Below are 23,183 nucleotides of genomic sequence, written 5' to 3'. Positions count from 1 at the left end.
TTGTATTTCCTTTAATTACAAGTAACATTTACAAATTATACAAAAGCAATTAACACACATTTTGAGTACCCTTAGCTCTAATGGAAGCAGAGAAAATGGACTCCTCACCAAAGCTGAGTAGCATGACACAGTAGGGTCGGCTCTAGGGTCGTGCGACCGTTGCAACTACACCTAGCTAGCTCTGTCATTGATGGGAGGCGCTGTGTTTAAAAATAACTTTTGGTTTAAAAGCATGTCGACTTCCTTGTGCGAACAGCAGTTTTCAGGTGGTATGTAACAACAATTGGTTCTGTAGGGAGTGTTGTCTTTCTTCTACATGAATTGTTTGAATGCCTCGAATACATAGGGCTAGAAGGAATCGAATCAATATACAAGGTAATTACTAATTGTTACCTATGAGTAAGCCAAGACACCAACAAAGTATGGATTTAAGACACAGTATATTATTCATCATATATTGTGAAATCTTCCAAACAGTGACTTATCAAAGGCACATACAGGACTGTTGTATAACATTTATATAAACCAATAAGCTTGACATAAATGATACAAAAATACGAGAGACAATTACAAATGTTAACAGATGATACATAAATTAATCAATTTGGTGTCCAAAAGAAACATATATATGTTGGAGCACATGCCCTATTTTACTTGGATATGTAGTCTGCTCTACATGGGTAAGGAACACCTCTGAATATTGTCGACGTTTCGACCCATAGAAATTAAGTGTTGGTATAAGACATCAAAAACTGGTCTTCTTCAGGACTTGGAGTCAAATAGATCTGCCTGTGGTAAGAGAGCCTCAAACAGTAGGCATACTCTTCCGATACTCAAGATCTGGCTTCAATGGTCATTGAATGGGGGATGGTCAGTATGTTTCTTTCACGGAAATCAAGTGCCCGTCATGATTCTTCATCTATGGTAAATGGAGCCAATGATTGATTCCCATGCGTATATGGCTGGCTTGCCAATGTATCAGAGATCCAGAACCGATTCTAATAAGGGGTGACAGTAGCGGGGCTCACCGCCCGGTGAAATTAATCCTAATAGTCGAGCAGTTTCCAGGCAAAAATAAAATTGTCAAGTTAACTCTGGTATTTAATGTTCCTACTGGTGAGACATCAGAATGTTGTCTAACCGCAGTTTTGGCACATCATAAATTTGCCTAGAGGGTAAATGTACCGGCTACAAGAACGTGTGCCATGCAGGTCACAGAATGAGTGTGAGTGAATTTTGAGTAGTGCTGTAAAAAAATGAAATGTAGGTCAGAGAGAGGCACTGGAGAGATGAGGTGCACTGTTGGAGAGTGGTAGTGAGAGAATTCATGGAGAAGGAGGTCAAGGTGGGGACACCAAAAAAGGCTGTTGCACCGGACGCCACCAGTGCGAGCGCCTTGCCTGTGAGATTCGTTATTTGGCCGGAGCAGGCCTTTTACATTCCTCAGTGCCACTGCATGTGCTCTTACCTATGGTAGCTGGACCCCTTACCATTGTATGTTCACCTCTCTGACACATTTGGGAATTGGTCATTGTGGGGGGCAAACGTGCATCAGTCTTGGAAACCCCAGAAAAGTATCCGCAGGGAAAAGATATGGAATCCTTTTGTGGCAAATAGAGAAATTTTGACTATTCAGCCAACATGCACATATCCAAGATTTAAAAAGGAAAATATGATGCTCAAAAAGAACTCTTGGTATTACTTGATGAAAAGTATAACTCGTTGTGCTTTCTTTAAAGAGTTGCGGATGAACAATTGGTCTTTTTCCTGTAGCAAATAAAATGGAAGCAGTTTGTAAGCTGCAAGGAAGAGATTTGTATGCTCAAATATATGTATGTATGCATGTATGTGATATTTGTACAACCCAACCCTAGCCAAAAGCAAGAGGATCATGGTCATGGTCAAAGGCAGCGGTCGAAGTGCATTATAAAAATGGAAGGGAACTGTGATGCTATGCACAATGGGGGCAGGGTGAGTAAGTGTGGGGGCAGGGGTCATAGATGTGGCTAAAAAACGAAATATTCTGTACCTTTTTCGGTCTTTCCCCTTTAGGTAACTAAAAACAAAATAATGCACAGATTAAATGTAAAGGAATGAAAGTTAAGTTAACCAGTGGGAAAAGCACTACCCTACTTTATGAAACCTCTATTAGTTGATGCACTGCAAAGATATGTGTCTGGAACCAGACAGCCATGGAACTGAATCCTGGAAAGAGCAGTGGAGAATAGTCCAAGGCTAACACAGGCTCCTGCAAACCCTGAGGCGCAGGGGCCTGTGTTATGCCACTTTAAAAAGCACATTTTACAGCCAGCTGGTTACTCCCCTCAAATATCACTCAAAAAGAATAAACCTGTCATCAGGTGATTCCATGGATTAAATCCAATGCCGGCTTACGCGAACCTTTTACATTTGCAGGTTGACCCGTTGCACACATTTACATTTCTTTCAGGGAAGCAGGCACCATGGCAAGAAGGCTTGTTTAGCTGTCTACCCCTCCCTCGCTGTCACAGCACAGGAGACTCCCAGCCTTCCACCTCAACTGAAGGCGTTCAGCTCTCAGAATGAACTGTCCCATGACAGTTATCTTTTCATAGAAAGTAGGGAAACTCTTTTCCTTAAATCAAAAAAGTAAGGGCACACCGTGCCTCTCCAATCCTGCCCACTTCGACCACTGATCATAGGTAATGATACAGGCAATGAGTGATAGGAGTTTCAGCTAGATTCTGGGAGGAAAACTGTACTGTTATTGCACAGTGACTTAGTGGTGTGGCGTCTTCAACTCTTTTCTAAAGTGTAACACCATTGGGATGTCCCTTATGTAAATGTAAATGTAGACGTATTTGTAAAGCGCACTGATACCCCGGCAAGCAGTGTGTCCTGGCGCTGTACTCATACCGCTAGGGAACCCGTCCTGGCTTTTCCCCGTGAAATGTCCACTCCTGGGCATCCCCGGGGTGCAACCAGGCATCCCCAGTGCTGTAGGGGGCCGTTGTGGAGGCTAAGCAAGCTATTGCCCAGAGTTGCAGCGTGGGACCCATGATTAGAATAGGCACTGAGGCGAGAATATCCAGTCAGCGGAATTTATGAGCCAGAGACCCGCCGAGGCGGGAATCGAACCCTGGTCCCTGGCCAGAACTCTGCATCAGGTCTGCCGCTCTAACCATTGAGCCACACTCCTCCACATCCCTGTACCTTATGGGTACAGGGATGTTCCAGATCCTGGTTGCATAGATGAAAAATGCCTGCTGTCTTGTTTTTCCTTCTACACTTCTTAGTATGAAGTCTAATGTTGTCCTAGCTGTGGGTGTGCCTAGATCCACCAGAGATGATGAGCATGTCTCCAAGATATGTGGGAGTGCTGGTTGTGATAGCTTTGTAAATGATGCAACTGGTTTTGAAGCAGGACATTGGTGCGGTGTCAGTAGGTCTGGTTCTCCTACAGGCTGAACACCACAAACTCGCTGACAGAGTGTGGGAGGTGGAGACTGCGATCACTGAGCTGCAACCAGAGCTAAAAGTGCACGCATCCAGGCTAGATGAGCTCTCCTTCAGAGTTGCGATCCTGGAGCGCAGAGCAGAAGATGTCAAAGGCCGCAGCTGTAGAAACAATATTAGACTTATAGGAGTGCCTGAAAATGTGGAAGGGTCAAATATGGTGGACTACTTGGAATAGTGGCTGCGCTCAGTGGTGCCTCCAGAACACCTCACCCAATTTATCGCTCTTGAGAGAGCACACAGAGTTCCGGTTCACCCACCAGCTCCGAGAAGACCTCCCCGTCCAGCGATCGCCAAACTCCTCCATTACGGAGACCGAGACTCAATTCTGCAACATTCCCGCAAGCATGGCCCATGGGGGATAGGCAACAGTAAAGCGCTGATGTTCCCTGATTTCATGGCCGGGGTTCAGGAGCAACAAACGTCTTTTTTGGAAGCCAAAAGAGCCCCCTGGGAAGAAGCAGTACAGTACTTGTTAATATTTTCCTGCTAAGCGTAAGATTATCCTAGATGAGAATACTCATTTCTGTAGTTCGAAGCCTACAAGGCAGGTATTCCGCTACCTCAGAGAAAACAGAGCGCAAGAGCGACGCAATACCAAGGCAGGAAGAGGCTTCGATGTTCCCAGAGGAAACCAGAACTATCAAAACCAACGACGTCACAAACCGAACAGGACAGGCAGACAGCACTGTAGACCGTGGTGCAGATTGTCTCACCCCGAAGCCGGGTTGGGGACTCGGGAGCATCAGTCAGAACTAGTTATGCAACCTCCGAATCTGGAGACTCAGTTGAAAATAACCCTACCCGGCCAAAACTCACTCCGAGATCTGCGGATGATATTGTGAGGCAGGGAACTCTGGGGCCTGACCCAGATTGGAGCACACACTGATGCTGACAGGATAGACAGGATAAGTGAAGATATAGTCTGTGAAATAGAATGCAGAGTTTTTTTGTGGTGTTAAGTGCGAGAGGAACCCTTTGTGAACAGCCGCCTTAAAGAAGATCATAAGTTGGATCTGGGATGAATTCCTGGTGTTCCACCTACACGCTCATCCCCCCTCACCCATCAGAGTGCTTTGTCTGATGGTCCAGAGGCAGCATTCTAGTTTAATCATTTGTTTTCTTCACAGGTTTGGGCGTTTAGCGGTTGCGCTGTTGCTTTTGGGGAAGGGAGTTGGGGTTCTATGCACACAAAGGAGCAACCGGGGTCCAGGCATGATCTCACCCAGACATGGCAGATAGCCCATAGTCCTAGAAATAGATGGCAACCCCAGGCGTAATTACCAGAGGGATAATATTTCTATCTTGGCATGTTAGAGGCATGGGGTCACCAGCCAAACGCCACAATATATATAGCTATATTAAACGTAGAGGAGCACAGATAGTAATGCTCCAGTAGACCCACCTAACACAGGAATAGGGGAAGAGGCTCCGCCGACGATGGAGAGGGTAGCTATTTGAAACATCATACTCGGCATACTCCTGGGGGTGTTGGTGTGGATAAGGTGGGGGAGCCCTTTTGAAGTAATACAAAGCCTGACTGACCCGGAGGGTCGACACGTGTTAGTTAAGGGTAGGTTGTTGGGCAAGGAAATAACAGTAGGTAGTGTTTGTGCTCCTAACCAAGACCAACCACAGTTCCTCCTTAAGCTTTCTGCCCCCCTGGCGAGAATTACTGCTCACAACATACTACTGAGCGGTCATTATAATTGTGTAGTGAACGTAGAATTAGACAGATCTACCCCGCCACTGCACAATGACACGGCCAATACCAATGCAAGGGCGCTCCAAGACTTGTTGGGACTGTGGGAGTAGGTTGACATATGGCGACTACAACATGACCAGACTAGGGATTATTCATTTTTTCTCCGTTAACTCACTTACACACTAGATTCGACATGTTCCTCTGCTCGTCACATTTCAGCTCACTAATACCATGTACTGAGTACTTAGGTCGTACCTTGTCGGATCATAGCCCATTGCTGCTGTCCTTCTCGCCTGTCCCTGAATTAACAGCCATTCCAACCTGGCAGCTAGACCTGGCCATATTGGAAGATAGCTGCTCCCAACAAACATTAAACTCCTCTATTTCTGAGTATTTCCACAACATTCAAGGCACCGCTAGTGCCTCACTGATTGAATGGGAGGCTTTTAAAACACATATTAGGGGCCATTGTATGGGAAGACAATAGGGGCTAGACGGGAAATAGAGAGGCAGCTATTTAAATATGAGAAGGAGATCCACGCTTTGGAGAAGAGGCTTGGGCACGCCACAACTTTCAAAAACAGCTTCCCAACACCAACAGTAAATATAATCAAAGTCTTGATAGACTGCGAACCCCTGACCTTAAATCATACTATGGAGGGTGGGAAATCAGGGAGATTGCTTGCTTGGCTGATCTGACCCGAAAGCAGGGTGCTAGAGACGGATGCGCGATTTATTCGACTAAGGCCATTAATTCCCCTTTCTTGGACTATTACACTACACTTTATGAGACCCCCCAGAGCTAGCAAATGGCCTCATTGATGTATACCCTGGTAGACTCCGCCTGAGTACAATAGACTCTGATTCTCTAAGAGATCTTGGGAGGCCAGTAGACTCACAAGAGATCCAAGCAGTGATTAAAGATATGGCTAAAGGGAAGACCAGAGGCCCAGATGGGCTCCCAGCGGAGATTTACACAGTGTACAGTTCTCTGTTGGATCCCCAGCTAGAGGAGTTTTATGCGGACTCGCTGAGAATGGACCAACTGCCAGCAATGACTAGAGAAGCACTGGTGGTCCCCCTCCACAAATCCAAAACAAAAATAACCATCGGTCATGGAAATTAGACCGCTGTTGATGCTCAATATGGACAACAAAATCCTAAGTAAAGTATTAGCCACAACATTGCTTCCACATATGCTTCGGCTGGTCCACACAGACCAGAATGGCTTTATTCCCACCAGATCAACATCTAGAAACCTCCGTCGACTGTAGTGTGCCATGTTCCACCACGATCTCTCTACTCACCCGGAAGCAGAAGTAATGGCAGTCGATCTCGAGAAAGCCTTTGACTCTCTGAGGAGGGGGTCTATTTGACACTGGATTGCACAAAATGGAGCTGGGGGAGGGTTGGATCAAATAGGTCAAATTGTTGTACACATGCCCAACAGCCAGGGTTAGAACTGGAGGAATGATCTCAAATGTATATAGGGTGTACAGAGGGACCAGACAGGGCAGTCCATTGTCTCCTCCCCTATTCACCCTTGCCATAGAACCACTGGCTGAACAGTTTATGGGAGAGTGAAGTCGACTGAGATTGATACTGGATGGGAGGGAGTTCATGATTTCTTTATACGGTGTTGACATCCTCATCTATCTGCGAAAGGGAGATTGTGGAGTCAAGAGCGCATTGGACATCTTGAAAGATTATCCTGAACTAACAGGCCTGAGAGTGAGTACTTCTAAAACACATGTTTTCCCGCTTACGCCTACGACCCCTTGTCCTCAGATGTTCCCCTCAGACACTAATTGGGCCCCCATTCCTTTAGATACCTGGAAATACAGGTATATCATAAGCAGCAGGACCTTCTGGAGGGTAATCTCAGGTAATCTCAGGCAAGCACTCTGATCCCTAAAATCGAATGTTACGTTATGGGGCTCTCTTAGCCCCCCCCACTATGCCCAGGGTGGCCCTATGCAAAATGGTAATACTCTCACAGTTTTTGTATTACTTTGTAAATTTACCCGTGGTCATACCTTGAAAATTGTTTCAGGAACTAGACACTTTTCTGAGAGATCTGATATGGGATGGGGGATGAAACCGAGTCTCATTGTCCATTATTTAGCAGATTTTGAGGCATACTACTGAAGAATTGGGTTTAAAACCCAGCGGCACCAGGGGCACGCCCAAAGTCTTCGGATTCACCTGTCTTGGTATACAGAGACACGGAATACTTCTGGGTGGCGTCAAAGACCAAATTTATTAGCTACAGCTAGTAACAGAAATCCCAGCAATACAACACGGTGTACAACTCAGGAAACTGTTCAATTTTGTAAGGCGAAACATCCCTTTTTATACCCAATATTCACATTACAAATGGACACCCACTGCACAAAGTTCTAACCAATAAGGTACATTTTCCCACGCAGCATCACATAGCAAAAACCTCAATTTACATTGTCCCAACCCACAAGTTAATTATTAGGAATGTCCCAAATTCAATCTCCACAAGCCGGACAAACCCATAATTAAAAGCACAATGCATGTAATGAAGAAACATAGAAAGGAAACAATAACAGATAACGAGCAAGATAAAGCATGTGTAAAGAACCTAAAAGTTAACGATGTCCTGAACTTTGATTGGCAATCTCAGACAATGGTCAACCAAGGAAATTGGCTTAGCGAGGTCAGTTTCAGGTGAAGGGGTCAGTTTCTTTCAGTTCACCTTAGAGTCAAGAAAAGGCATAGTTAATAAGTGCATGAACAACGAAGTCCATGCAACTTTGTTCGTTTGGTTACCTCCACGGGCCTACGTGATGGCAACACAAAATGGAGGCAAGAACAAAATGGAACCCATATTCGAGACAAAGTCTCTGAATACGTAATGAACTCGCTAGTTAACATGACGAATTCATTCCATATTAGCCGTACTTACTAAATACGGTGCAACATCACCAAAATCGTGACGGAACCATAACCTCACAGGACAAGACAGAATTTACAGAACCTCAGACCCTCCTTTTGCCATTACGTAGGCAATAACCCAAACTCATGTTAATCTGAATCTAGGTCTATATCAATATTCATCAGATCCTCAAGGTGTTGCTGGAGCATCATCCTACTACTCTCCACTTCTCTCGAGACAGGTCTCCGCACGTACAAGGTAGCACAAAGACTACAAATGGTGGGACCACACTGGATGCAAAGACAGCAAGAGAAAAGGATAGCTAAAACCATACCAAAGAACATCAGAATCTTCCATCCCCATTTAGACAGTAGTCCCCAAAACCATCCAGTCAATGACCAGTCTCCTTCGTCCACATGAATAGACTCAGAAGTCTTACGCAGTCTAGAGATGGCTTGGTATACTGTAGGGGCATTGTCTGGTATGAAAACACAGCCACTAGATTGGATCAATTTACATACCCCTCCTCGATCTGCAAGTATGATGTCTAAAACCATACGGTTTTGTAACGTCATAAGACGATCCGCTTGAAGCTCAGCAGTAACATTACTAAGAGCACCTGCAGTTTCATTTATAGTGGCCTCAACCACTCTCGTAAGTTGTCGTATATTCCTGCTATTGGCCATAGGACCCCAAAACGGTAGGAAACCCTTGAAAAAGTCTCCTGCTTCCTGTGCTGCGGTATCTTCCTGATCGAAGACACCTCTACCATATCTTGTTCTATGATAGTCTAGAGTTGTAGTGTATGTAGGGGGAAGCAAAAATGCCACATAACAAGTTCCCGAAAAATCAGGCGGCAACCATGTATAGGCTCTGTCGTGACAAACAAAATACGTGCCTTTAGCTGGCACGAACTGAGGGGAAGTCTGAGATGAATAGACATAGGTTTGAGCACACACACTCTTACCTAGCTGAGCTCTCGGATTCCGACCACTACCTTGCAAACAAAAGTGGCCTCGATGGGGTACAATCCAAATCGGGGGAGACCTTTTTCGTCTCTCCTTCTCTGTCAAGCTAGTACTGTATCCAGTCACGTTCCAACCAACATAAGCCTGCACCTCATCCTTAGGGATAGCATTTTATGCATCAATATCTCGGATCATATCTACTATTCCCTTTATCAAGGCACTATTACTCGGATTGTCTTTCACGGAACATAAGGGATACACCTCATTCGCATAGATGAACATAGTCTGAAAAGCCCATACAGACCCATTGAAAGAAAAAGGCAAAACCAAATAAGGCATACCTCTATCTGTCGTATGAGGCATAAGACCACAAACCCAGCAATTAGTGGTATTTACTACCAACTGATGCTGATGCTACAGATGTATTAACAAATTGTTGACAAATTCTGACCTCCTTGTCTGTTCATGTTCAGACAACGTGTAAAATTGGTGCAAAGAAACAGTAGTAAAGGAAAGCATAGGTTGGGAAGTGGGTGCAGATTTCAGTGGTGTAGCATAAACAATCCAACCCACACAAGCTAATGTGATACTTAAAAACATAAAAGAACACAATATTATAAAACATTTGCTACGTATTAATGTATAGAATCTTGTCTAAAAATCCATTTTATCAACAACTCTCTCAGTTACAAAAAAAACTCCATCCTCTAATGTGCTGCTCACGGCAATCTTCCTTCTTCACCTAAGTGTGCGTCCAGGCGTCCTAGACGTCCCTAGAACCGCAGACCTTTAGTCAATATGCGGGTCACCCCTTAAGAACTTATACCGTGAGCCTGAATCTGAGCTCGGATGGTGGCTCGAAAAAGAAAAATAGAACAAAAAAGTTTCTTGTCTGAAAGAGTATAATTGTCAACAAAATTCAATTTTATTTGTCCATTTTAGACCGCAGATTATAGCGTTCTTTACCAGGCACCGTCTGATCCTGGAAAAGTGTCTCTGGTTGCGTAGTGTCAAGTCTCAAATTCAATAGCACAGCTTCTTGCAGAACTTCGTCATCCGCACGTTCCGACTGAGTCCATTTCAAACATGCGTCGCTAAAAGGCACAAATCCCAGAACCCTTTCAGTCTCAGAATCAGCAATACCATTTTTGACCCACTGGTCGTATGGTAAGGGCAAGGGTACCCTTTTACAATGGGTGGCGTGCACCCAATTTTCTTGCCGCAAACCTTGACGGCAGTCCGAGTCGCCAATAACATCTGGTATGGACCTGTCCACCTCGGTTCCAGATTCTTTGTCCTTTGAAATTTTCTCACCAGGGTCCACTCGCCAGGTTGAATCGAGTGACCTGCATCCACAGAGGCTGAAGGTAAAGTATCATGCACCTGTTGGTGAAGAACACGCAATTTTGCAGTCAAGTCATGTAAGTAATCAACCAACATAGGATACTCGATGTTGCTATATTTATTCAGCTTCGGCACACCCCAAACATTTGCCGGGCGACCAAAAACAATCTCGTATGGGCTAAGTCCCAAACGAGAATGTACTGTTGTTCTTGTGGGCAAAAGTGCCAGTGGTAAAGCGTCTGACCATGTAAGGCCAGTGCTTGCTTGTATCTTGGCCAATTTAAGTTTAAGAGTGCCATTGTAGCACTCGACCAAACCAGCTGACAGAGGGTGATTCGTAGCATGAAATTTCTATTTGATTCCCAAATCCGCACACACTTTCTTTATAATCTGACCCATGAATTCACTTCCGTTGTCACTCCATACCATTCTCGGCAACCCATACCTAGGGAAATATTCTTTGAGCAAAACCTTGGCTGTAGATAAAGCAGTATTATCCTTGAGGGGGTAGGCCTCTATCCGGATCACTGAAATAATATCGAATTCCAAAATATCGACCTGCAAAAATATCGTGTCAAAAATATCGGCTGACAAAATATCGAGTTTCTATCTACAAACAGGTAAGTACAAAAATATCGAGTTTAAAATATCGTTTACTAAAATATAGTTGTAAAAAATATCGACTTTACTAAAAACACTATTAAATTAAATTAATATTAAAAACTAAGTACTAAAATATACTTAAGAATACTTAAATTAACTAATGATAATTAAATATTTAATGAAAGTACACAAAAAAAAATGTTTTATCATATTTCTTAAAACATATATATATAGTAACAAAATATAATTAAATAATAGCCAATATTATTAATATACAATAACAATAGAGTAAAAATTACTATTCCCACTCCAGTGGGTGCAACAGTAGGGAAAGCGTTGGATAGCGTAGGGGTTAAAATTACTATTCCAACTCCAGTGGGTGCAACAGTAGGGAAAGCGTTGGATAGCGTAGGGGTTAAAATTACTATTCCCACTCCAGTGGGTGCAACAGTAGGGAAAGCGTTGGATAGCGTACGGGTTAAAATTACTATTCCAACTCCAGTGGGTGCAACAGTAGGGAAAGCGTTGGATAGCGTAGGGGTTAAAATTACTATTCCCACTCCAGTGAGTGCAACAGTAGGGAAAGCGTTGGATAGCGTAGGGGTTAAAATTACTATTCCAACTCCAGTGGGTGCAACAGTAGGGAAAGCGTTGGATAGCGTAGGGGTTAAAATTACTATTCCCACTCCAGTGGGTGCAACAGTAGGGAAAGCGTTGGATAGCGTAGGGGTTAAAATTACTATTCCCACTCCAGTGGGTGCAACAGTAGGGAAAGCGTTGGATAGCGTAGGGGTTAAAATTACTATTCCCACTCCAGTGGGTGCAACAGTAGGGAAAGCGTTGGATAGCGTAGGGGTTAAAATTACTATTCCCACTCCAGTGGGTGCAACAGTAGGGAAAGAGTTGGATAGCCTAGGGGTTAAAATTACTATTCCCTTTCCAGTGGGTGCAACAGTAGGGAAAGCGTTGGATAGCGTAGGGGTTAAAATTACTATTCCAACTCCAGTGGGTGCAACAGTAGGGAAAGCGTTGGATAGCGCAGGGGTTAAAATTACTATTCCCACTCCAGTGGGTGCAACAGTAGGGAAAGCGTTGGATAGCGTAGGGGTTAGAATTACTATTCCCACTACAGTGGGTGCAACAGTAGGGAAAGCGTTGGATAGCGTAGGGGTTAAAATTACTATTCCAACTCCAGTGGGTGCAACAGTAGGGAAAGCGTTGGATAGCGTAGGGGTTAAAATTACTATTCCCACTCCACTGGGTGCAACAGTAAGGAAAGCGTTGGAAAGCGTAGTTGTAATAATTAAATTAGTAAAAATGACAATTAATCAATTAATATAAAATTATTAACAATTACTATTAAATTAATTAACACATATAAATTAATTATCAATTATTTACTAATTACTATCAATAAATATATTAACATATTTAATTATTATTTAAATTACTTCCCACCCTATTCCCCTATAATCCCACAACCCGCTACTGCATTAAATTAGTAAAATTTACATATTTACCAATTAATCAATTATTATTAATTATTTTGCAATTACTATTAAATTAATTAACACATATAAATTAATTAACAATTATTTTTAAATTAATTTCAATTAATTAATTTACATATTTAATTAATTATAATTAAATTACTTCCCACCCTATTCCCCTATAAACCCACAACCCGCTACAGAATTACATTACGCAATTATTATTAAAACAAAATTCATTTAATAAAATTATTTATAACATTAATACACACTTTTCACACATATTATTACATAAAAATACACTATAAAATATTATATATTATTAAAATTCGTTATTTTTGCTATCTATATTTTATACAGTCGATATTACTTCACTTACCTTAAAAACAATATTTTTGTAGTCGATATTCTATCCAGTCGATATTTTGTCCAGTCTATATTATTTACTCGATATTATGTCCAAACGATATTTTGGAATCGATATTATGTCTGTGCACCCTCTATCCATCTGGAAAAGGCACAAACAACCACAAGGACGTACTTTAGGTTATTGCATCTTTCCATATGAATAAAGTCTAGCTGTAGCACCTCAAACGGATACTTTGGAGGAGCAAAATGACCCGCTGGAGTTGGGGTTCCCTTGCCAGGATTATGTATCAAGCAAATCATGCAGTTTTTAACCAAATTCTCAGCACATTTAGGAATTCCAGCATTCTGCCATACCGGAGCCAACAACTTACATATCCCTTTTGAACTGATGTGAGCCAATCCATGAGCCATTGTAACCACTGGGAGCACATACGCATCAGGCAACAACCATCGCTGGTGCTCTGACAACTCAACCCAACAGCCAGTCGAATCCAACATTCCCGTAGTCTCTCTCCACACACTCAATTCTTTCTCAGTAGTTTCTGCCTGAATCGATTTCACACTTTCTATTGTGTCTTCACACATTCCTCTTGCCATAACCCATCTAGCAGGACCTGCAACATACATACGATTCGTCATATCTTTCGCCGTTTCTCTCGCTATTTCATCCGCAAACGCATTGCCACGACCAACATCATCCGTAACTTTCCTATGAGCACTGTACTTCACAATCGCAACTTGTGTCGGCAAAGTAAGTGACTCAAGAAGTTCATTCACTAATTTTCCATGCTGAATTTTCGTACCATGAGAAGTAAGAAATCCTCTCTCTCTCCACAAACGTCCAAAGCTATGAGCCACGCCAAATGCATATTGGCTATCAGTATACACATTCACTCTCTTTCCTTTCGAAAAGACACACGCTCTCGTCAGTGCAATCAACTCTGCTGCTTGAGCTGAATTCTGTGCAATACGTGCAGTTTCAACAATCGTGTGCAAAGTCGTAACCGCATACGCTGCAGTCGTATCGCCATTCGGAAGCTTAAAGCATGAACCATCTACCCATAAGGTACCATCTGGATTCGAAAGAGGAGTATCTTTCAGATCAACTCTACCCTTCGTTTCCTCCTCTGTCCGAAGAAAACAATCATGCTGTTCCTGAGCATCTGTCTCTACAGAAATCGGCAACAATGTAGCTGGATTCAATGTGTTGCACCGCTCAATGTGCACATGACTAGCCAAAAGCGTCAACTCATAAGCTGACAAACACGCACTAGTAAGATGCTGAGTCCTCGTTCTATTCAATAAGGTATCCACTGCATGTGGGACCATCCCAATCAATGTATTATCCAATACCAAACCAGCAGACTGTCGGATAGAAACAGCCGCTTCCGCTGTAGCTCTCAAACAACTAGGTAACGCCCTAGCTACTGGATCTAAAGTAGCTGAAAAATACGCACATGGGCGCTGCTTGTCTCCAAATTGTTGCATCAACACTGACAATGCACACCCTTCTCTCTAGTGTACGTAGAGTGTAAAAGGCTTACTGTAGTCGGGAGTACCCAACACCCGAGTAGAACACAATGCATCACGCAACTCAGAAAAACTCTTCTGACATTCGTCAGACCAAGGAAGAGGGTTTGGTGTGTCCTTAAGAGTAAGTGCCAACAAAGGTTTCGCTAACAAAGAAAAATTTGGAATCCACTGTCTACAATACGAGGTGATACCCAAAAAGGCACGCACCTCTCTTTGTGTGAATGGCACAGTCATTTGAGCAATCGCTTGAATACGTTCTGGGGTCAATCGTCTTCCCTCCTTCGACAAGAGATGACCTAAGTAGGTCACTTTTTGGCGGCAATACTGCAACTTCAAAGGTGACACTTTATGGTGAAGGTCAGACAAATGTCGCAACAAAGAAAGTGTAACTGCTTTACTGTATAAGAGTAGCACCAGAAGGCAAGACAAAAGCATCAAGCTGAGTTTTCAAAGCCTGACTATAGATAGAGGGACTCTCACAATAACCTTGAGGAGCGCGCTTAAACCGGAAACTTCGGCCTCCTAAATAGAACCCAAAAATATCCCTACTTTCTTCAGCAATCGGAATACTAAAGAAAGCATTCTTCAGATCAATAACAGAAAACCAGGCAGCTGAAGTAGGGATCAGAGTCAGTAAGGCAGTAATGTCCGGAACAACAGGAAACTGTGGCACGACAATTTTATTGACCTCTCGAAGGTCGATCACAAACCGATACACAGGTGGCTGGGAAGAATCAGTACGCTTAAGGACAGGCAGAACAGGACTATTACACACATTACCTCTCGTTTCTTCAATCACACCTTTCTCAACCAAATCATAGATAATCGCTAAAAGAGCTCTTTTACCATCACTAGAGATCTTGTATAGGGGAATGCGAGGTAGCTTAGCATTCGACTTGAGGGTAACAACATAGGGTGGAATCTGCAAAAGACCAACATCATTGGGACCTGTAGCCCAAAGAGTATCAGGGAGTGAACGCAATTCCAGTTGAAGCCGATCTTTAGACAAATACATCGGAGAAATCACTCTCTTACCCAACGTAAGATGTACTCTCGAAGGATAACAATGTAATGTCGCATGCAATCTTTTCAACAAATCCAAACCCAACAGATTCTCACCACAACCTGTCGTTAGAATAAGGGGTGCTTCCAATTCACAAGGCCCAATAGAAAGAGACAAAGGACTAGAAACCGGATTACGAACTGGGGCGCCAGAAAATCCTACCGAGACATTCATCAAGCCAGACAAAGGTGCGCCAGGGAGTTTAGAGTGCATGATAGAACTCTTAGCCGCACCAGTATCCAAAAGAAAAGGTTCTGCCACACCTGATGTAATTACTTCAACATAAGGTCCACTCTGGTCTACTGGAACTGACACTACTCCCTCTCTTTGTCCATGGCTGTCCTAGCTATCATTAAAACCAGCACTCTCGCTTTCAACATAATAGTCATCCGTGTAGTACTGAGCAGACTGAACAATCGGAACATTCTGTTAATCAAAATAATTCATAGAATTCTGAGGGGGAAAGGAACGTTCATTCTGAGAAAACGTACCACGTCCTCTACCCCTAGGTGCTTGTTGAAAACCACCACAACCTCTCAGACCAGACATACCATTTGTACGTTGTAGCAAAATCGGACAACTATTCTTGAAATGACCTTCTTCTCTACAATAAGCACACTGATTCGGGCCTAGCGGAAGTCGCGGAGGAAAAGACTCAGGCTTCTGCAACAATCTCTGAAACTGTGGGGGCTGCTGAAACTGGGAAGGTTGCTGACGCTGATTAGGGCGAGGCGGATACGCCTGCTGTAAAAGAACCTTCGTCTTCAATTCTTTAGTCTTCTTCTCTATTTTATCCTTCTCATCTTTATCTCTATTCTCATAGTATTGTGCAGTAGCCAATATCTGGGCCGAGGAAGAAACAGCCCATGAACTCTCAGAGTCCTTTAACTTATTACAAATCTCAGGGAGCAAATTAAAAACAAATTTGTCCACAAACAACCTTTGACCACCTTCTGTACTCATGTCCTGACCACTGTGATCAAAAACATTTTCCTCAAACCTAGTGAAGAAATCAGACACACTCTCGTCTTTCTTTTGTTTGCATGCTGCTAACTTGTCCCAATTCACTCGCATACGAGGCATCAAGGTTTTCATTAAATTAATAATCCTACCGGGTAAGTCTGCAACTAAGGGTTCAGGTTTAGCACCTCCTACCTGTCGACCATCTGCAGCAACAATATTAACCCACGTATCTCCTAACTCTGCCGCATGATCCTCGTGACGGATCTTCGCCCACAAAGGTTGAGGAACTTCATTACCCAACAACATATCCACGTCAGCTAAATTCATAACACATGCATCAACTGTCTGAGACAACTCCTTGTAGTAACCAGCAGGATTTTTACGGGGGTCAGGCAAAGTCTGTTTAAGAGCCAGGACCTCAGCTCTCTTCCAAGGAACATGTACCCACACTCGCTGAAAATGAGCCGGTGCAGCCGCAACACCATGAGCGGCATCAGCCAAAACTTCCTCTCTCCATACAGGGGTAACCTCTCTCATCGGGTACTGCTTCACTTTCCTTCTAACAGAAGGATCAGGTTCGAACAATGACTGAGAAGGAAGTCTACACCTAAACGCAAGAAGCGTCTCTACCGCTTCCTCAACATCGGGACCCACTATCGTCCCTTTAGCAAATTCAGACTGAACATCAAGCACTTCCTGCAGAATCGGACCCAACTCATTATTTTCCCATTCTTCACGAAGAAAAGTACACATTACATCAAAAACATACCTTTGCTTAGGCGGATCCCACTGTAAGAAAACATCCATAACCGCTTGTAAATTATACTTAGAAACATTTAAAACCCATCTACGAGCCAAAAGATCCAACACTGCCCGCTCTTCGGGACCAGGAAGCTGACTATGACTCTGCTTACGTTCCAAAACCGGGGACATATTCAGTGACCCAAAGAGTGGAGACAAAAGACTAGCAACAGTCTCAGTCATTCGTTTTCGATCAGAAGGAGAAGAAGTTGACATGAGGACAGGAGACAAAGTGTTTTGAGGTGACAGAGACGTAGGGTCAGTAGCAAAGGAAGTCAAAGGTAAAGGAGAGGAAGGCAAAGGAGTTTGAGGCAGAACTGTTAGCAAAGTTGGCGGCCCTAAAGGAGGCTGCGCCAATGGAGGAAGAACCACCTGGGGAGGAGCTGGTGGCTGAACAGCAACAGGGGGTTGAACAACTGGGGGTCGCGGAGGTGCCGTAGCACTCTGCACATAAGGGGGTGGTAGTCACAACAAATGCGACATCAAAGGATACTTTTCAGGGTCATTTGTCGCATTCGGAAGAAGAGGTGGCAAAGCTGGATAACATTTGTCAATGGCCATGCAATGTTGTCTATCTGACACCTCAATTGCACGATCTTCTTCATCTTCCTTAAACTGCCTAGCAGCTTGTAGTATCGATATATTCTTTTCTTTCCTATCTCTCTTAGCTTACGCCAGAGGCGGAAAGAGTCAAACATCGCCGGCCGGGCTTTCTTCTTAAATAGTGCAACTTCTAGGTTATCTAAAACCTCTGATTCGAAACTACCATTTTGGGGCCATCGTAAGACACCATCTTTCTTCGTATAACGGATCCATACTTCATTAATAGTAATTGGACCCACGCCATGCTTTGAATAGAGCTCATAAGTTGGAGTTCCAACCGGAGGTATCGGACACGAGTCCTCCAATCGGGAATCCCTGTTACAACTACAACAAAACCATTTCCTAAATTTGCTAAGACCAGGCATCTTATAGGTCACTAATCTAGCATCAAACTTCAAGGGGTTATCAAAAACGATATACTCGCAAATATACAAGCCCCTCTGCTTTGGTAATTGCAATAACCAAATCAAAGAAACCCAATAAACCAAACAAAGTCGTGGGAGCGACCCACTTGTACTTAACCAAAATGTCTGTCACGCCACCAGAAGACCGTCTAACGTCTCGCCTTACAAATCATCACAAGAGGGTCCAATACAGGGCGACAGTCAGGGCAGCAGTCCTTCGTAGCCGTCGGAAAGTGGGAAGCCTCGCAGTAAAAACCTTCGGTCCACAGTCGACATGCAGGGGTCGATGAAGTAGGGGCCCTCCTCCAGAACTTCCTCACGAAGCTCCTCACAATCTTTGGGCTTGGACCGGTACCGCTGAAGTCGCCCCAAGTTGGGCGCCAGTTGAAGAACCAGGTTTTAAACCCAGCGGCGCCAGGGGCACGCCCAAAGTCTTCGGATTCACCTGTCTTGGTATACAGAGACACGGAATACTTCTGGGTGGCGTCAAAGACCAAATTTATTAGCTGCAGCTAGTAACAGAAATCCCAGCAATACAACACGGTGTACAACTTAGGAAACTGTTCAATTTTGTAAGGCGAAACATCCCTTTTTATACCCAATATTCACATTATAAATGGACACCAACTGCACAAAGTTCTAACCAATAAGGTACATTTTCCCACGCAGCATCACATAGCAAAAACCTCAATTTACTTTGTCCCAACCCACAAGTTAATTATTAGGAATGTCCCAAATTCAATCTCCACAAGCCGGACAAACCCATAATTGAAAGCACAATGTATGTAATGAAGAAACATAGAAAGGAAACAATAACAGATAACGAGCAAGCTAAAGCATGTGTAAAGAACCTAAAAGTTAACGATGTCCTGAACTTTGATTGGCAATCTCAGACAACGATCAACCAAGGAAATTGGCTTAGCGAGGTCAGTTTCAGGTGAAGGGGTCAGTTTCTTTCAGTTCACCTTAGAGTCAAGAAAAGGCCTAGTTAATAAGTGCATGACAGCGAAGCCCATGCAACTTTGTTCGTTTGGTTACCTGCACCGGCCTACGTGATGGCAACACAAAATGGAGGCACAAACAAAATGGAACCCATATTCGAGACAAGTCTCTGAATATGTAATGAACTTGCTAGTTAGCATGACGAATTCACTCCATATTAGCCGTACTTACTAAATACGGTACAACATCACCAAAATCGTGACGGAACCATAACCTCACAGGACAAGACAGAATTTACAGAACCTCACTACGTGGCATCTCAACTGAAATGGCTGGCCCAATGGCTGGAGGAGATGGGTCTAGAGACCCTGGACTGCTCATCACCCACTGAGCTAAAAGGGCGTCTCCTTGCCAAATGACTGTGGCCGCGGTCTCGGAATCAACAACAGAATATCTTACTTGAAGTGTTGGCAGAGAGCAGTACTGCGAACACTGAATGTTCCCTTGTATGCATCTGACCTCCTGCTGGTGAGCCTCCCCAGTGGCAATGCTCCCTTGTTCTTTACGGAGAATCGATTAATGGAATGGACTAGGGCTGGCATACAGACAACAAGAGACTGCTATCTGGATGGGGCACTGATCCCGCTAGGAGATTTAATAGGTCGCTATAACCTACCACCTGGGCAATATGTCACCTGTCATGGGCTGCAAGGCTTTTCGGGAGTTGTGTGGGGGTTGAGAATGAAGAACCAAACACACACACCCTATCACAAGTAATGGTGTCTCTAGGATCCGCGAGGTATCTGGTTAAGTGGATTTACCGGGCAATAAGGGAGATGGTGGATAGACCACTGATAGCTCTACAACAAAAGTGGGGATCCCTTATTAACCGTGAGGTCACTGAGATAGAATGGAAAATAGCTCTTAGTCTATCCAGGAAAGTCTCCAGAAATTCTAATTTATAATATTCCCAATTTAATGTTCTGCACATGACATACCTCACCCCGAACAGACTTAACATCATGTTAAATAGCACAGACAAGCAATGCCCACGATGCGCAACTCCAGACGCGGACTTCACACACATGATGTGGGGATGTCCGGCTTTCCTGGATTACTGGTGTCAGATTAATGGGATATTGGGAGGGGTCCGTGCACGTATTATCCCCCTCACGATATATGTTTGCCGTTTGGGCCTGTTCGCGGGACCCAAGGTCAAAAAGATGGGTAACCGCTTTATAGACCTAGCACTAGTTCTAGCAAGACGACGGATAGCGTTACGATGGAAATTCTCGGTGGGCCCGAACATTTTAGATTGGGAATAAGATGTCACAGCATGGGCACGGGCAGAAGAACAGGCCCTGTTCGAAGAAGACAAAAGAGGGGTGAGACACCAGCCAGTGGCGGACCTGTGGTCGGAGGTGTTGCAGGAGTGGGAGGCGAGAGAGGTCAATGACAGGGTTAATTCACACGAAATAACAGAACCCACCACATGACCTTAAATAAGTCGCTTTGCTGGTCCTGCCATGAATTGCTGCGGGGGGAATAGCAAGCTATACAGCTTATTGGATGTCCTCCATGCCTTTCTACTAACACTTGCTAATACCTTAAAACACACTTGAAATCATTTGTAAACTAGTTACTTGAGTAGAGGCCAGAAATTCCTTATTGAAACCCCAGAGTGCTCATGTTATTGTTATCATTAAATTGTAAGTGCAACAGTTATTTATTATGTTTAAATATAAGACACTGAGATATCATTTTATGGACATGGAAAATACTCCCTCATTTTGCAATTGGAACCCAGAAAATTATTAGCAAGTTTGTTGTGCTTTGGAATGTTCACCAACAGATCGTAATTATTTTTTGTATATAGTACACCAAAGATAAATTGTTATCGTTGCTGTGAAACCGATATGCTCATGTATATTAAAAAATAAAAAAATTGAATAAAAAGATATTTTTGAAAAAACAGTAGTAGCAACCTTTTTCTGGATTTTATGGGTCTCAACCCTTTTGGAATCTGCTTCTTGTCATTGCATAGCAGATTTTAATGCAGAGGAGTATCCATCGGAACAAAGTATGTTTCTTTTCTTTGCCCCAGTGAACCCCACAAAAAGCTGATCGTCCACCCGATGAACATTGGCCTGATTGATGTAAAAGATGACCGCCCTTTTGGGATCCAAACAATGGAGTCTTTGCTCCTCTTGCAAAAGGTGAGGTGGAGCAAAGAACATTCGAAGAGTGATGGACTCTATCTTGGCCTGCCTGCTGGCTTGGCATATAGACTTCAGATAATTCAGAATGGAGCTTCTTCGTCAGCATATCTTCCCCCATCCGAAGCAACTGTACTGGCTCCCTGTGGTAAAGCGTGTTCAAATTAAAGGTCTTACGCTGGCCTTTAGAGCACTTGCTGGATCTGGCCCTCGCCATTTGACAAACAGACTGCTGCCCTACACCCAAGAGAGAGAGCTAAGGTCTACTAACCTCCACTTGCTGCAAATTCAATTTTTTTAAAAATCCGCAGTGGAGGAAGTTCATTCATGGTTCTTATTACCAAGCTCTGTAATGGTTTGTCACCTAAGTTTGGCTGCTAGAATAATATCCAGTACTCTGGTCGGAGGATCAAATGCAGTCAACTTCTGCTGCTCAATATCCAAGCATGGGGGTGTAGATAGCGCAGGTCCAAGAGCTAAACTCTGCAATGCTGCTATGAAAGAAGATCCTCTTGAAGCTGCAGGCTGAGTGGAGGACATATGCTCATGCCCAGAAGTTCCTGGTACCACACTCTACTGGCTAAATCCGGAGCCACTGGAATTTCTTGGGCCCAGTTGTATCTGATCTTCTTTAGATCTCAAGAGAGGAGAGGTAGTGGAGGGAGGGTGTACAGGGGCCCCATGCTCTACTAGGCAGAATGCATTTCCAGTAATTAAGAGATCAAGCCAGGTTTCTCCCTATTGTTGGAGGATGCCCTGTGTCATCTCTGACTGTAACTGCCAATTATGATCAGCTAGGCATCTCTGACTCAGTTGATTCACCCTGGCGTTTAAAGATCCCGCCAGGTGGTATGTAATCAAGTAGATGCGCTGTTGATTCAGCCAGGTCCAGAGGTGCAGGGCCTCTAGGCACAGAACCTAGGACCCCAACCTGCCCTGCTTGTTATAGTACCACATGGCAATGGTGTTGTATGTGAGCACCTGAACTAGCCTCCCTTGATTGATGCCAGGAGGACTATCAACACCAAGCAAATGGTCCACAACACCAGCAAGATGATGTGCAGGCGGGTAATGGCAGGAGACCAGAGTCATCTGATCTCCACCTTTCCCAGACGAATTCCCCTACCCAGCAGGAACATGTCACTCACCACCGTCATCTCTAGGTGGGGTACTGACACTGACCTGCCACTGGTTAAATTGTGGTTAAGCAGCCACCACTGCAGTTCCTTTGCAGTCTCCTCCAAATCTGGAAGGAATCTGATGGTTCTCTTGTTGCTGGGTCCACTGAAACTTAAGACTAGACTGCAGACCCTGCATGTGCCATCTGGCAAGGTCGGCGAGGAGGATGCAGGAGGCCAGTAGGTCAAGAAGCCTTAGAGCCATTCTCACTGAAACCCAGGACCAAGGCTAAAATATTAGGATCACAGCCCAAATTTCCTGAACTTGATCTGGAGAGAACGCCTAAAACTGCACCGTGTTAAGGATTGCTCTGATGAAAAGGATCCTCTACGAAGGAGTCAGGTGTGACTTCAGCACACTGATTGTGAACTCCAGCTAAGGCTGACCATGATCTGCAGGTGGTCCACAACTGACTATAGTAAGCCTGCCTTCAACAGCCAGTTGTCGAGGTAAATGAAGACTGGTACTCCCATCCTCTGAAGGTAGGCTGCACCGACCACTATCACCTTTGTGAACACCACAGGGGCACTGTTTAAGCTAAAAGGGAGCTCAACAAACTGTAAATGGTTATGGCCCACTTTGAAACTCAGGTAATGCCCG

This window comes from Lissotriton vulgaris, chromosome 2_1, assembly GCF_964263255.1.
Source record: "Lissotriton vulgaris chromosome 2_1, aLisVul1.2, whole genome shotgun sequence".
Lineage (NCBI taxonomy): Eukaryota > Metazoa > Chordata > Amphibia > Caudata > Salamandridae > Lissotriton > Lissotriton vulgaris.
The sequence above is the reverse complement of the archived record's forward strand: the minus strand, read 5'-3'. Positions refer to the sequence as shown.